Here is a 17748-nt window from a genome sequence, read left to right on the forward strand (position 1 = left end):
ACTCCAGGTGGGTTGTCATGTGCCTTTTACTGAGGAGTGACTTCCATCTGACCACTCTACCATACTCACCTGATTGGCCTACTGATGTGGTAACACATTACAAGTAATACAAGTTGGGTAATCAGATTACTTTTTTGAAGTAACTAAAGTAATGCATTACATTTAAATTAACCCCAAGTTACTTAGTTTTCCCATTTACTGACTGACAGCTCCTGTCCCCATGTTGAGAGGAATCAGGGATAATGTTGCGTTCCAGACGAGGTTGGACATGAGAATATCCCAAATTAAATGTCCCGCTTCAGACCTCAGTGAGTGCCAGGGTATCAGACGTCACATTCACATGTTGACCACATGATTTCGTGTTTTTGTGTCAACTATCGCAAAAACAGAAGAAAAAAAACATAAAATAATTTCGAAAACAGCAGATGAAAAGCAAAAACCTTGGCATATTACATAAACCAATGTTTACTTTTACGTTTATGTAGCCTAGAAATCTAGACACACTCTAGCGACAGCAAATCTAATCTGCCCGCGAGTGTCATCTAGCAACTCTCAATACCCTTCTGAACTGTAAAGGCCAAACTCTTGCCGGGCCAATCACATCTTGTAGAGAGTTGCTGGGCGACTTCGTTGCTCTGGTTGGTGTAGCGCTGTCCTATCGCGTGCAGAGGGAGTTTGAAAGACAACCGTTTATCCACCCCTCAGATTGAGCCGTCAATGGTGAGTTTCCAGACCAAACATCTTGATGTGGCTCTGGCTTGTCAGGCTAACGTTTATGCTCACTGGAAGCAGGACTTGCCAACATCTTGAAATTGACGTCAAATGACGTGTCTCGCTGAGGTCGGTGTTGATCAATGTTCCCCGAGTTCACACGCCGAATGTCCAACATTGAGTGTTGCTCCAGACGTTATTTCCTAGAAGGCGGTGGGAAAATTCCCAATTTCCGATCTGTCTGGTGCACAGCATATGTACAGAGGCATTGTGTGTGTTGTGTGTATTTCTCAAAATGAATCAAACCAGTGAAATGCAAACTCAGAATATTATGCAAAACTGAAATAGTTACACAATGCACTTTATGTATTTTATCTCCTTTTATTAATCAATGTCTTTGCTGCTGACTTTCAATATCCCAATTTAAACATATTCAATTCAAGAGTGTTGAACTTTTTCACAGGTGTGAACTTGCATTTCCTTTTGTATTTAACCATTTGGTAAGGGCCTTTACATTTGTCCAAAATATAACGTTTTTTGTAATTAAAAAACAAACAAGCCCAGCCCAGGTGAGAAGTAACGCAGAAGTAATGTAACACATTACTTTCCATTAAAAGTAACTAAGTACCACAATTAGTTACTTTTTAGGGAGTAACGCAATATTGTAATACATTACTTTTAAAAGTGACTTGACTCAACACTATCTGTCCATCCATCTATCCATCCATCCATCCGTCCGTCCGTCCGTCCGTCCGTCCGTCCGTCCATCCATTCATCAATCCATCCATCCATTCATCAATCCATCCATCCATCCATCCACCCATCCATCCATCCATCCATCCATCAATCCGTCCATTCATCCGTCCATCCATCCGTCCATCCATCCATCCATCCATCCATCCATCCATCCATCAATCCGTCCATTCATCTGTCCATCCATCCATCCATCCATCCATCCATCCATCCATCCATTTATCCGCTTATGTCTGTACAAAGGTATACTAAAAGTGAGGTCTAAAGATTGATGTTTGTCAGATTTATGAGGGACTATGAACCTTCCAGGGGTTTTAATTGTAGTCTGTGATGGAGCTGTTATAACGCCCTTTCCTTTGGCTTCCTTTCCATGCACTTCCACGGTTGCCTTCAGCCAAACCCGATTTCCTCATTCTTCCGTTCTCATAGGCGCACGAAACCAGGCCAGAGTTGTGCTGTGAATCAAGGCAACACACACACAGAACATCAGTCAGACACCACACAGACTCCGAGACAATCCTCAGAGGAAACTGATACAGGTCACACTCAGCGGCGTAGCGGATGGGAACGTGATTTCTGCCGAGGGGGTCATGAGCTTGGGCAGCAGATGTGCTCTGTTTTAATTTCTTGACCCACAATTGGAATGGACTTGGTCTGTAAGTGTTTCATCTGCTGACAATAGATTACTGCCTGTATTGGCTGTTGTAAATATGACCCTATTTCCTGAGATTTCTACAGTGTTGAGGAACATAAACAGGATACCTTAGTAGGAAAAGGGTTGGACCCCAAGGTAAACTTTATCATCCATGACAGTGGATTTACTCAACATTATGGACATTTTGGACAATAAATAAACATTTTGGGGTGATTGCTTGAGCAAAACGGGTTACAATATGATTGGTAAGGTGTTCTGGGATTTCCCAAAGTATTGTCAACCAACTATGGTCGTAAGTTCCGTTGTTGCAAACATTGTTTAATAAGTATTTCCCAAAACTTCCATTGAACAGTCGCAAACAGCTTCTCTTTTTTTCCTTTTTTCTTTTTTCTTTCTTTTTCTTTTTTACAGAAAACAGCATATAGTTACTTGTTAGTTTAAAATCTGGTCGTAAATAGATACAATACAATCTACCTTCCTTCCAATCAATTTCATTCTTTTAGTTTGTCAGGAGAATAAAAGTTCACATGCTATGGAGTATGCAAACATTGACAGCACTAATCTGATATTTAATTTGTTCTCGAACAAATGACTTTTTAGGAGTTATTACCTGCACAGGATGTCATTAACAACAGTCCTTTATTGTTAAACCAACCGATGTTACAGTTCTGAGAAACAGTTATGACTAGCAAGTTAATTTCTCCAATGATGCATGCATTGTACAATAGAACACAACTGTAAATCTCCTTTCATTTTCTCTATCGGGAAATTTATTTTTTACGATGGCATTTCCTTCTGTTGAAGCCATAATCCCACATTATTATTTTTATAAATAAGTGTGCTTAACAGTGGAATCATTGGTGAAAAACTACATTACCCATAATGCTGTACATAAAATTCCACCAATCTGAGAGTCGCAACAGGCAAAATGTACCAAAGAGCTCTTTAGCTCCACCCACTGCCGGAAATGAAGTCGATCTCCCTGTGTTTTTAGAGAAGACTGATAAGATGCTAATAAAATGTTGTCTTGCCCTGTAAACACCCGTTTGCAGTCTATCGTCTAATGTCAGGTGTGGTGAACTTCCCCATTCACATTTCTGTTGTTCTCACTCGACAACCTTTCACGCTTCTGCCAGGTATGAGACCTAATGCTCATTGTATTCATTTATCATTGTACCTTTGTATTTCTGTCTGATTTTCAAATACTTTTTGCTTCAAACCAAAATTTGTAATGTTATGCTTTCCCTCATTGCTGGTTGGTTTGGTTCATGGCTTATAACACCTTAATGAAGGCAAAATATGCTTTCTGAACCGGTACCACTTAAAAAGTGGGTGGGCACTAATTTTACATGCACAGATTTTCATCTACCCTGAGTCCAGCATTAACCAGCAAATGGTCCACCAGCACTCCCGCTTTCATGACCAGCAAATTAGAAAACCAGCAATGCTGGTCCCAAAAACATACCGACCCTTCAGCAGTCTAGATGAATCCAATCTAATTGCAGATTTCAAAAGTATTGGTTATGTACCATACACTTTGCAGTCCATTTCAAATAACTGTTTACATGTGTGTTACACCAAATGCAAACCAAATCAATGCTTCAGTCTTCACATTCAGAAACAGAGAAAGCCACTGCGTGCATGACAGTCATAACAAAAAAGCTTTTTTGTAGTTTACATAGGGGGCTAGTGTAGTTTAGAGCACCTACAGTTCTTGTGATACTCTTAAACTGCAACCAATAGATGTGATAAGGGGAGATAGTTAGCGCCTGAAAAGACTGAACAGCACAGTATTGTCTTTGGGCAAATAAACAGGGTGATTTCTGCAAGCAGGCGGTATTGGGATGAGCCACTGACTGAACACATTGTTCCTCTGGTGCTTTTGCCTTACAAGGTGGGCTGGTTATGTAACTGCATTGAAGAGGGGGGCCACGGGCAAGGTTTTCTCGGGAAGAGGGGCAAAGTGAATGACTTTCTGATGGGAATGAGGCACAACATTGGCATGTTTGCCCAGAATTGGACGTGGTTCAGATATTCCATGACTCCTGCTGATAGTTCGCCTCTCAGGCCAGGGGAGTGAGGTTAACACGCACAGCTCTTACTGGCCTATGTCTGTCACACTCACTCCCCTAAACCGCATTCCCACCCGGGTCACGGCACCAAATCAAAACCAATCCAACTCAACCTGCTCTGAGCTGGATTCGAACCAGTGTGGAAAGCGGGTGTGCTTACAAGGATGCTAAATACCACAGCCATTAGCATTGTTTGCTAGCACGCCTCTTGAGGTCAGGTGAGTGAGGTCTACACACACAGCTCTTACTGGTCTATGTCCATTACACTCCCTTCCCAAAAACTCCCTCCCATCCAGGTCACGGCACCAAATGGGATTCGAACCGGGTTGTCCGGCGTGAGAGTGGGCACATTAACAAGGATGCGAAAGGCTGCAGTCACTAGCGTGCCTCTTGAGGTCAGGGGAGTAAGGTTTACATGTACAGCGCTTACTGGTCTACGTCCTCAGGTCTTTCTCGACCCGCTCCGAGCTGGATTCGAACCAGGGTCTCCAGCGAGTGAGGCAGGTGCGCTAACAAGGATGCTAAAGAGCACACAGTCACTAGCATGCCTCTTGAGATCAGGGGAGTAAGGTTTACACACACAGCTCTTGCTGGCCTATGTTACACTCACCCCCCTCACCAACCTCACTCCCATCCGGGTCATGGCACCACATTTTACGATTCCTACTCAACTCGCTCAGAGCAGGATTCAAACCATTGTCTCAAATGTGCGAGACAGGCATGCTAACAAGGACGCCCGAGACCTCAAAGGGGGTATAACAGTATTTACCTTCTTTCAAATGAGCAGATACAAACCCTGCACAGAGTAAACTGGTAATTTTTTCAATCTAAAGGAACCTTTTGCCCAATCTCTACTTAAAACTTTCCCTGAAATGATTTAAGACCATAATAAAACAGCACTGATCATTCAGGAAATGTCTACGGAGGTGTCAGAGGAGACGCTGAAAGCTCTAGTCAGCACTTGTAATCCTGTCTGAACAGACTTCACATCTCTCTGTGCTTTCACTGCAGTTCACCCGTCACACTGCCTCGAATGATATGTGCCCAAGCCAGGATCAGAGGAGTTTTTCATTTGAAAGCACGTCAGGTGAAACAGTCAAGAGACAGAAAGACAAATCTCTCACAAAGCGTCTCACACAAACAATAGAGATGCAGACAAAAAGAACGAGGAGACAAAAAAACTTGCAGTGTATTTTGCAGTCTGAAAAATTAAATAGGAAGATTAGTGTTTTAATGACTCGTTATGCAACCCAGCAATTGTGGAGACACTTTGGCGTAAACATTATGTTCCAATCTAAACATGACAAATTTGATGCCCTAACAGTTTTTCCTCAGGTACAGGAGCGGCAAATGTGTCTATAATTGTTATGAAGCCATTAGGATTGGGTGGAGATGAGTTATGTAACTAGGAGAGTAAACACCCACGATTACATCTCTTACACCTTTATAAGTTTTGTCCAGGGGTGAAAGGTGCAATAAAGGAGGATCAGACAGTCGACTGAAAATATTTAACTCCTGGCACTCGCTGAAGAAGTGTTATCAGTTTTGACAAGTACAAAAAAAAGGGCTTGAAACTCACAATAAACTAAATCTAAAATCTTGTTTATCCACCATATGCTTGTTTCCCATATTTATTTTTGTTTAATGGCTGAGCTTTTATGAATGCTATGTACATTATAACATGAGTAAATGGAGCTTATGTACTTGTGTTGACCTAATGCTGGTGGACAAACATTTGATAATTTTTATTCAAACACTGTTGATGTTTCAAAATCTTCAATGCAAACACGCCCAAAAAGGACACTTCTATCTTGATAGCTCCGCCCCCAAACAAACACGGTCTGCAGCAGAAAGGCACCTCCCCCTCATGAATGGACACGCCCCTAACTGCTGATTGGCTGCAAGTGTGTTTTGGTGCTCCGATTCGCTTTCTACAGCTTTTCTCAGAAATTGCTTAACGCTTGTCTGCTTGATTCTGATTTGTTAGTGTATAGAGTTATTGATGATGGATAGTGTATTTCTGCTAACCTCTCTCTTTAAGAGAGACTTTCATGGAGAAATCAAAACAAATAAGCGTAACAGCACACATAAAGAAACTCACTGAAGAAACACACTGAGTTAAAAAATGTATGTTGAGTTTATTGATATAGTTAAGTAACATAACATGACCAATGGAGCTGTTCTGCTGAATATTATCACAATTGCAAATGTTCATTAAACATTAATGAAAAATTTTAGACACAATATGAAATAATAGTGTTTTGTTACTAAGCGATTCATTGCTTTGAACGAATCGGTTGAGTGAATGATTCAATGACTAAGTGTCCTGCCGGGATTTAGTTTAATTTTTAAAAGTATCATTGCATTTCAACATTCATTTCTACATTAAATAGACACAACATGTAAGATTTTTGGATCAAAATATTCAAAAAACACTAGAACAGTGTCATATATTTTGTTGACATGTACATTATCCCAAATGTTTCCAAGAATTTTTAAATCCAGGGAAATAAACGACTTATTACCTTTACCTTTACCTTTACCTTATTACCTTAGGCTTTACCTTTCGGTGTTTTTGTGTGGTAACAATGGAAACACTAACGCCGCTTTAATATCTGATGTGTTTTATTAGTCACTGTTTGGATCATTAATGGACAGAAACTAATGATTGTTCTCCAGCTCAACACAGTTAGTCTTATTGTTTAAATCTGCAGTTGTTGATTTACCGCACAGAGTGCCATGTTTTACCGCCTAATATGATCTCGCTCCCTGCAGTGTGAACAAGTGTCTCATAGTAGCGCCGAGAGTAGCATTATAACATCCCTTTAACACACTCAGATGTGTGTGATATGATAAAACAGCGCTGCGTTACCACACACACACACACACACACACACACACACACGAGCGGAAGCGCTCGCGGCAGAATAAAAGCTCTGCCCAATTAAAAGTCAAGACACCTTTGTGTTGAATAAGTGCCTTTAATCTCATTACATTATTGATTTAATTTGATTGGGCACGGCCCTATAATTGAATGATCAAATGTACGAATTTGACATGAAAGATGATTTAATAAAGTAAAATATTTTTCATACATTATCAGTCATGGAGCACTATAGGAGCAGACAAAGCACACACCAGTCAAAGAAGTTCACCTAAAAAGACGTCTGGAGTCTAGACAAACATGCATGCTTGAACAACTGCTCGAGGCAAATGCACATTATAACTTATGAATCTAACATCACACAGCTTCCCATTCCCAAAAGTGTGGGGGGCTTCAGAAAAGCTTTTCCACATACTTGTGCTGTCCGGGCAAACAAAATCCAACCACCAAATAAGAGGCTATAAAACGAGTCGACTGTCTGACATGTACATTAACTAGAGGCCACAGGCATGAATCAAACACGAGCACCTGATATTTAAGAGCTTGCAGCTGGCAGCTGCTGTGGTTTTTGGCTTAATTTTTTCTTCCTCCTCCAGTAACCGTTTGGCACAATGAGCACAGATATAATGCAATATGTCAAAGCATGACAGCAGAATTACAGCCATGACCTTTAGCTGACTGAGAGTCGTGCTAATGAACAAGTTCAAGTTGTCTGTGTTGTAAACATTACCATAATGAGCAGAGAACAGGCCATTGTGCTTTTCATATAATCAACGTTGAAGCTGAAATTTTTACTCAACAATCAATCTGTTTTCTTGAGGGTTGTCCAATATGAAAGAGCCTGATGGAACACACATTGGGAGGAGGACACATTCCCAAGACATTCCAGCATGAAGTCATGAGGAAGGGTTTTATTAGTGGTTTCATTCATGCTATCGTTTGCAAAATTTACATAGACACCGCAATATCCGGATGTGAGCGACTGCAACCACTGAGATGCCTAAATGACTTTTAGGGGTTAAAGCCTAGACATACTTATACATAATGCTTGCAAGCTTGCATTTCATGAACGGGACATCATTTGAAAAGAAATAAGAGTTTGTTAACAGATCCATTTCCTATTTTGTAAAATGCCCACATTAGAATTATTGTGGATTTTATTAATACTGTAGATTCGATTGGGGGGTTATTATGGGTATGTTCAATAGTCCCTTTGTTGCCAACACCAAAAATGCATGCAAGGAATAGAGGGCTCTTTAATAACAGGTTTTGTGCAGCAGACACATCTGCAAAAAGATGAATCAGAGGATCTTCAGAATAAAAAAACTGACAAAACGCATCCCCTCTGTATAGCCACCTTCCCATTTAGATCAACGGTGCAAACACATTAAAAAAATTCTCATTATGATATAATTTACAAACTATAAATAACAGCGATTGACCAATCAGAACACAGTTTTGTAACTTGCTGCGCAGTCAATCAAGCTTTCATAAGTTTCTGTCAAATCATATGCTCTCTAGAATCTGAAGCCCCGCCCCCTACAATTATAAGCAGGTGCTGAAGCTGCTGAAATCAGTCACTTTTTTACTGTACTATTTTCTACATGGAGAATAGCACATAGTTCACTATATAGGGGATAGGGAACGATCAGACAGTGCACTATATAGGGGATAGGGAACGATCAGACAGTGCACTATATAGGGGATAGGGAACGATCAGACAGTGCACTATATAGGGGATAGGGAACGATCAGACAGTGCACTATATAGAGGATAGGGAATGATCAGACAGCACACTATATAGGGGATAGGGAATGATCAGACAGTGCACTATATAGGGGATAGGGAATGATCAGACAGTGCACTATATAGGGGATAGGGAATGATCAGACAGTGCACTATATAGGGGATAGGGAACGATCAGACAGTGCACTATATAGGGGATAGGGAACGATCAGACAGTGCACTATATAGGGGATAGGGAATGATCAGACAGTGCACTATATAGGGGATAGGGAACGATCAGACAGTGCACTATATAGGGGATAGGGAATGATCAGACAGTGCACTATATAGGGGATAGGGAATGATCAGACAGTGCACTATATAGGGGATAGGGAACGATCAGACAGTGCACTATATAGGGGATAGGGAACGATCAGACAGTGCACTATATAGGGGATAGGGAACGATCAGACAGTGCACTATATAGGGATAGGGAACGATCAGACAGTGCACTATATAGGGGATAGGGAACGATCAGACAGTGCACTATATAGGGGATAGGGAACGATCAGACAGTGCACTATATAGGGGATAGGGAACCATCAGACAGTGCACTATATAGGGGATAGGGAATGATCAGACAGTGCACTATATAGGGGATAGGGAACGATCAGACAGTGCACTATATAGGGGATAGGGAACGATCAGACAGTGCACTATATAGGGGATAGGGAATGATCCGACAGTGCACTATATAGGGGATAGGGAATGATCAGACAGTGCACTATATAGGGGATAGGGAACCATCAGACAGTGCACTATATAGGGGATAGGGAACCATCAGACAGTGCACTATATAGGGGATAGGGAACGATCAGACAGTGCACTATATAGGGGATAGGGAACGATCAGACAGTGCACTATATAGGGGATAGGGAACCATCAGACAGTGCACTATATAGGGGATAGGGAATGATCAGACAGTGCACTATATAGGGGATAGGGAACCATCAGACAGTGCACTATATAGGGGATAGGGAACGATCAGACAGTGCACTATATAGGGGATAGGGAACGATCAGACAGTGCACTATATAGGGGATAGGGAGCGATCAGACAGTGCACTATATAGGGGATAGGGAACGATCAGACAGTGCACTATATAGGGGATAGGGAACCATCAGACAGTGCACTATATAGGGGATAGGGAATGATCAGACAGTGCACTATATAGGGGATAGGGAACCATCAGACAGTGCACTATATAGGGGATAGGGAACGATCAGACAGTGCACTATATAGGGGATAGGGAATGATCCGACAGTGCACTATATAGGGGATAGGGAACGATCAGACAGTGCACTATATAGGGGATAGGGAACGATCAGACAGTGCACTATATAGGGGATAGGGAATGATCAGACAGTGCACTATATAGGGGATAGGGAACGATCAGACAGTGCACTATATAGGGGATAGGGAACGATCAGACAGTGCACTATATAGGGGATAGGGAATGATCAGACAGTGCACTATATAGGGGATAGGGAACGATCAGACAGTGCACTATATAGGGGATAGGGAATGATCCGACAGTGCACTATATAGGGGATAGGGAAAGATCAGACAGTGCACTATATAGGGGATAGGGAACCATCAGACAGTGCACTATATAGGGGATAGGGAATGATCAGACAGTGCACTATATAGGGGATAGGGAACGATCAGACAGTGCACTATATAGGGAATAGGGAATGATCAGACAGTGCACTATATAGGGGATAGGGAAAGATCAGACAGTGCACTATATAGGGGATAGGGAACGATCAGACAGTGCACTATATAGGGGATAGGGAACGATCAGACAGTGCACTATATAGGGGATAGGGAACGATCAGACAGTGCACTATATAGGGGATAGGGAACGATCAGACAGTGCACTATATAGGGGATAGGGAACGATCAGACAGTGCACTATATAGGGGATAGGGAACCATCAGACAGTGCACTATATAGGGGATAGGGAACCATCAGACAGTGCACTATATAGGGGATAGGGAACCATCAGACAGTGCACTAAGATAAAAGTATGCTTCGCCTTCTATCGATTACTGTCTTCTCTGCAGCCAGTATATTTCCATTATTTCACAGATTTTTTTGTTATAGGCTATGCAAACATGTGCAGCAATGGGAATATGCATACGAAGATCTAAAGCACACAGTAGTTTAGCAGAGGTCTGGAGATATAAGGCTGTAATGGTGAGAAACGCTCAGTTTTGGTAGCACACATTTGCTCTGCTCACATAGTAACCATGACAATGCAAATATCAAACTCTAAACCAACAGTTTACCTCACTCCACTGAAGCACAATAAAAAGTGGGGGCTGATTAAGAAGTCCAAAACTGAAATAGATGGTCATTGTTTTATGGGCACACTGAGCTGATACGACCTGAAATATGTGGGTCGCCAGATCTGAGAGAAGTCCAAGGCAAAACAAATTCTGCTTTCCTAAACCTCCGCTCTCAATGAGCCGGTTTGATGGACGACTTGCGAGTGACCCTCTTTCTATTCACGTGTTTCCTAAAATAGCAAGAGGCTGTGTGAAAGCCTGTGGATAAGTGACACCGGACCCTTCAACAGGAGATCTAACCTGCCTCGGCCAGAGCCGGGCTTGCACAAAGATAAAAGATGTCAGATACAATCGCCAAAAACACGGCCATGACATCACTCGTGCGCAAAGCTTTTCCCAAGGCAACAGCCAAGCGCTATGGCAGGGTAAGTGGGGCAAACTCGCACACTGAACCAACACACTCTGAAGCAGCCTTTCGAGCAGTGATGTCAACCCTTTCCCATACAGATCGGCTCTTGAGAGAGAAAAGTTAATGAGCCTCACATCACAGGCTCAGGCCTTTAGACCCGTCAGTCAGTCAGAGAGGCTGGGGCAGGATGCAAGGCTGAATTGATTCGGCTGTGTTTACTTCTCTTGCTTTTGGTAGACATGAAGCCTTGAGAACGGCAATACAGGATGACATGGGCATTGGGTCAACTTACCCACACAAGATTTATAGGGGCAAATCAACATGGTAGATTGACTGAAAAACGTTTAAAGTAAGCTCTGATCAAATTGACCCTGTCTGCACAATGCTTTCTGCTCTGAATGCAGATGAACTTGTGTGTGTATCATGCCCTCTGCTGAGTGACGCAGTTATTACAGGTTTGGTATAGTAGCCTACTTTATCATAGCAAGTGCCCAAATAGTTCTTGATTTATGGCCTGTACATACACACATTTGTGTTCATAAATATGCAAAGCTGTTACACTCCCACAAAGTAATCATCAGGGGTCAGTTGTTCAAAAGTAATCTGATGGGATTTCGCCAATCGGACTGGATCAAATCTTTTTAAGAAAATTGGTTGTTCAAAAAGATAAAAAAGATTCTGAAATGCGATTAGATCACAAAATCCAATCTTGCTTTTGAACTGGATCAAATCAGTTTTTAGTAAGATTGGGATACCTTTGATCCAAAAACACTCTACACTGAACAAGATATGTTGCTGCGCAGTCCTGAATAAAACGTCCCGATCACAGGGAACCGTATGGGAACGTTCTGTTAATGTCCCAAATATCCTCTTTGTAACATTGTTGTATAACCATATAACCAAGTCCCCCAGCACTTTCATAACCAAAAGAGGACGATTTAGGAATGTCTCTAATGTTCTATAAAGGTTCGGGATTTTTGTCACCTTTAGAGAACTTTTAGAGTACGTCCCCTCCTACCCAGAAGGGTGGAATTTCACAAACAAAAATGTAATAAAGCTTTGAAACTGTTCAAAAAATACAAAAATTTTATCTTAGAATATACATACACACATATTTTTTTTACTTTGCTCTTGATTAGGTTTATCTGTTAAAGTAATACATTAGAATAAGACATTACTAAGACTTCCGGTACAGTAAAAGTAAAATAACCCCCAAACCGCTGTGAATATCAAAATATCAAAAATATTATATTTAATTCAAAGTGGGTTTTTATCACTGTTTATAAACTACAGGCACAATCATAAGAGATGAACCAGGTTCTTTGCAAGCGAACACAAGGTTTCTCGGGTGAACGCTGCGCAAAAGCATTGCAATGTTTTTTTTTTTTTTTTTTTTCCATTATCATTTTTCTTTAGGGGCTCCAAAGAGTCACCATGTAACTGTAATCCAGATTTGGTAAGATGAAAAGGAGTGTATCTGGATCAGGGTGATCCAATTCAATTTTGCTTTGAAACACACAAAATAGCACAAAAGTAATATGGTTTCGCAAAACATTAGATTTCCAAATCCATTGTCCCGTTTCAGAAAAGAGGTTAAGTGAAAACTCTGAATATGTACATTCTGAAATGAGGGGAACTCAGGGTTGTCCCGTTTCAAAAAGGGAGGTAAGTAAACCTGAGAAAGCAGAGTGAACCTAACCTGGTCTGGAGCAGGTTTTTTTCATACTGAGTATTTTTTCTTACCATATTGGCAGATAATTTACAAAATAAGAAAAATGCACTTAAATTAGCTTTTTTTTTTTTGTCTCCCCAGGAAACTAGAATAAAAACTTGTCTTTTTTTTTATGTAGAAAATGCCAAATGGGATACTCCCGGGCCGGAGCCCTCCCCTGGACAGCACACCAAATAGGCATTATCTTTACTCTATTTAATTTGATGTAAGTGTCAGCTCGTGAAATGATGCTAGATATCTTGTTGCAACCTCTGAAAGAAATCTAATAATACAAATTTCCTTTAGGATTTCCAATGTGGTTGGGTGCGCATATTCCCATTACACCTTCTGAAAATGAAATAGATTACTGTGTGGAATGGAAGAATACCAGAAGCAAGGGTATAGTCTGAAATATATGCCATACACCACAGGTGTTTAATAAACACACAATTTATTTGGTCATCTTTATTTGCTAAATACAAAAGCAACAGTTATTTTTCCTGCTTGATTTGAATATTCTTCCTCCAGCTCCTCTTCTTCTGTCAGTGCTGGTGCAGGTCCTCCATCATCACCTCTTCCTGCTGTTGGCCTGAGTAGAAGTCAAATGTTAATTTCATTACCCTAATTTAGAAATGTAACAGGTTGGATTAGAGAACATTGTGAAAAGAGCATTAGACTATGAGGAAAAAGCTATTGCATATTGAAAAAGACACGATATTGCATGATATTTATTTAATATGTAAAATGTTTGTAAAGTAATGAAACACCCATGAACCTTTTATGCTTAGATCTTTACTCGATTTAATTATGCTTTTATACTTTGTTTTTTAGCTGCTGCCACCTTCTTTTTTTGCCCCTGGGATATCAAAATGAATATTAGTTTTCAATAACTTACCGTTCTGCCATTTCACCTCTGGCATAAGAATTAAACTTAAACAGTTTCCCATCTCAGGGGAGTCAACTCAGAGTTCAAGTTTAAACTTGGTTGGTTGAACCTCCTTATTGAAACAGGCCCCAGATCATTCTGGTTCAGATTAAACTCTTTACTAACTGCCCCCTATACAGTTTATATAATTAAAAGTAAATCAAATGTCAAAATCAAGACACTGTCTTGTCAAGTCAAGACATAAAAACAAATCAATAAATTCTAAATGCCCTTGCAAACTCAAAGTTTTGCCAACAGAGTTAAATTCAGCTGTAAAGCAGCTCTAAAAAGACAACCGTAAACAGCAGAGGTGGTAAAAGTACTCAAAAGTTATACTCGAGTGAAAGTATATATACCTAAATAAAAAAATACTCCAGTAAAAGTAGAAAGTCCTCCATTCAAACATCACTTGAGTAAAAGTACAAAAGTATCAGATTTAAAACGTACTCAAGTACCAAAAGTAAAAAGTAAATATTCAAATTAACTGTAAATATCAATAATTAAGCAGATCAAATCTTTTGGGACTGATATGCAATGCTTTAATTGAACAAATGATAAGATTAGATACTGCAATTAAGAATTTGTTAGATTTGCAATAATACGAGACAATGAAGCACCTTAACACAGTATAGGGGTTAAACTTAAAATAGACATGTTCCATAACATTAGCTCCATAAAACAGATGAGGAGCAAGATACTATTAACTAATTCAAAATTATAGTCATGTGCCTCAACAAGTAAAGTCATACTATAATTTTGCCAATTGTTATGATTAATGATTAGTTAAACAGACAACTGAGAGTCGGAATGCATGGCTTTGAATACATACATTTACATTATTAGTTAATGTAATATGTTATTAGGGAATTAATGATGTCATTTTAATTAATAGCAATTCATATTGTAACGTTCTCAGGCAATAATGAGACGTGTTGGTGAAAAGGGGTGTTTATTTGGGCTGTAGTCGGCCACAACCCACGCCGTACACACCCCGACTTAAACAGAGAACCGCACTTGAAACAGCGAGGCACTCCTCTCCCCTTTATTTCCGCTTTTCTCCCAAAAAACCCCTAGGGGGTGGAGCCTCTTCGCATATTTAACCCGAACCTCCAATAACAGGTAATGAAGTATGATTACAGTCCACAACACCAAAATGAACAGTGTCACATAAACATTAAACTCCTTGTCCACTAAAACACAATAACATTTAGAACATGTTACACTACCCTCCTTCTACTGAAGTCCTCGACCTCGAGGACAAAGTCTCTAAACTTGACTGGGGTTCTCCTCCTTCTCTTTGGACGCCCCCTGAGGAGCGTGTGACCTTGGCCTCCAGGTACTGATTCCTCAGAGCCCCTCGAAGACTTGCCCAGAGGGGTGTCAGTTAACGGTGTCACTTGCTGGCCACCACTGGCCATCTCTGCTAAATCGGTTACCCCCTCTGGCCCCTTCGGGGTTTCAGCGTTTTGTGGAGGAAGCACTGTGCTGGCCAGCGGTGATGCAGCACCCCGGTAAGGGGCCAGCCTATCCCGATGCAGCACCACTTTGCGCCCCCGAGGAGGCAACTGCACCCGATATACAACCTCCCCCAGCTTTTCCAATATTGGGCATGGTCCCACCCAGTGGCTATCCAGTTTCGGACACCTCCCTCTCTTCCTCACTGGGCTGTAGACCCAGACTAGCTCTCCCACCCCAAAGTCACGCCCCCGGGCATGCATGTCATAAGCTCTCTTTTGCCTCACCCCAGCAGTCACCAACTGCCTTCTGGCATATGCATGGGCGGAGTCCAAACGATCTTGGAGCTGTCTCGCATATTCCGGTCCTGCGTGAACAGGTGGAGCATCTGGGGGCTGACCAAAGGCCAACTCTGCAGGGGTCCTAATCTCCCTACCCAACATAAGCAGGGCCGGAGTGCATGAGGTAGAGTCCTGAATAGCAGAGCGACATGCCATCAATACCAGCGACAGATGAGTGTCCCAATCGTGTTGATGAGTGGATGTTAAGATGGACAACTGCTCAGCTAGTGTCCTGTTGAATCGTTCTACGAGCCCGTCACTTTGAGGGTGGAGTGGGGTGGTGCGGGTCTTGTTGATTCCTAGCCGCTCACACATGGAAGTGAATACCTTGGACTCAAAGTTTCTACCTTGGTCACTATGGATACTCTGGGGAACCCCAAACCTACTAAACATGCCCTCCACCAAAGCATTGGCAACAGTCACAGCCTCCTGGTCAGGCAGTGCAAAGGCCTCAGGCCATTTAGTAAAATAATCCATTGCAGCCAAAACAAAGCGATTCCCCTGCGTGGTGCGAGAAAATGGTCCCATGATGTCTACCCCCACACGCTGCATTGGCTCCCCCACTGGAAACTGCTGTAGCTGGGCCCTGGACTGACCCTGTGGCCCTTTGCGTGCTGTACAAAGATCACAGCGCCTGCAAAAGTCCTCCACATCACGCCTCAGCCGTCCCCAATAGAAGCTCTGACGCAGACGTCGAAGTGTCTTTGTCACCCCAAAATGGCCAGATCCTGCAGAGCCATGCATGGCCGTCAACACTGTCTCTTGCATGCCCCCAGGAACCACTACTTGCCATCTCTTTTCTCCGGTTGCTGGCACCACCCATGCTCGCTGGAGAACCCCCCCCATTAGCCGCAAGCATCTGAACTTGGCCCACAATCCCTTGGTAAATGGGGAGAGGGCTGCTACCTCCTCCCAGGGTGGTCGCTGCTGTGCCTCTACCCACAGCATCACAGGCTGCAGGTCTGGGTCCCGCCTCTGATTCTCTGCCCATAAAGTGACATCCACCTCTTGCAGCTCCCTGCAGACCAAGTCGATTTTCTGGCTAAGTTCCAGCTCCCGGGCTTCTCTGCGCTCACAATACTTGCATCCCTGCGTACTACATGGCCGTCTCGACAGGGCGTCTGCATTACCATGCCGTTCCCCCGCACGATGTGTCACAGTGAACTCGTAACTCTGCAATTGCTCGAGCCAACGAGCCACCTGGCCCTCTGGCTCCTTGAACGTCATCAGCCACTGTAAGGAGGCATGGTCGGAGCGTATGATGAAATGCCGACCGCATAAATAGTACTTGAAATGTCTGATGGCGGAGACAGCGGCTAACAGCTCTCGTCGTGTGACACAATATCTCTTCTCAGCTTTACTGAGCACCTTGCTGAAATAGGCCACTACTCTTTCCCCATCTGGGTACACCTGGGACAAGACTGCACCTATTCCATCCCCACTCGCGTCAGTGTCCAGAACGAAGGGCAGGTGGGGGTCAGGAGGTGCCAGAATGGGCGCGCACACCAGGGCCTGTCTCAGAGTATCAAAAGCTTTTTGACAGCCCTCTGACCAGACAAAGCACTGATCTTTCTGTAGGAGTTTGTACAAGGGAGCAGCAATACAGGAAAAGCCCTGTACGAACTTCCTGTAATATGACGCTAAACCCAGGAAGCTTTTTAGCTCTCTTTGGCTCACCGGAACAGGCCACTCCCGTACGGCTGTCACCTTGTCTTCAGCAGTGCCAATTCCCTCACTGCCTATGTGATGCCCCAAG

The sequence above is a fragment of the Pseudorasbora parva genome, chromosome 11 (assembly GCF_024679245.1).
Source record: "Pseudorasbora parva isolate DD20220531a chromosome 11, ASM2467924v1, whole genome shotgun sequence".
NCBI classification, from domain to species: Eukaryota; Metazoa; Chordata; class Actinopteri; order Cypriniformes; family Gobionidae; genus Pseudorasbora; species Pseudorasbora parva.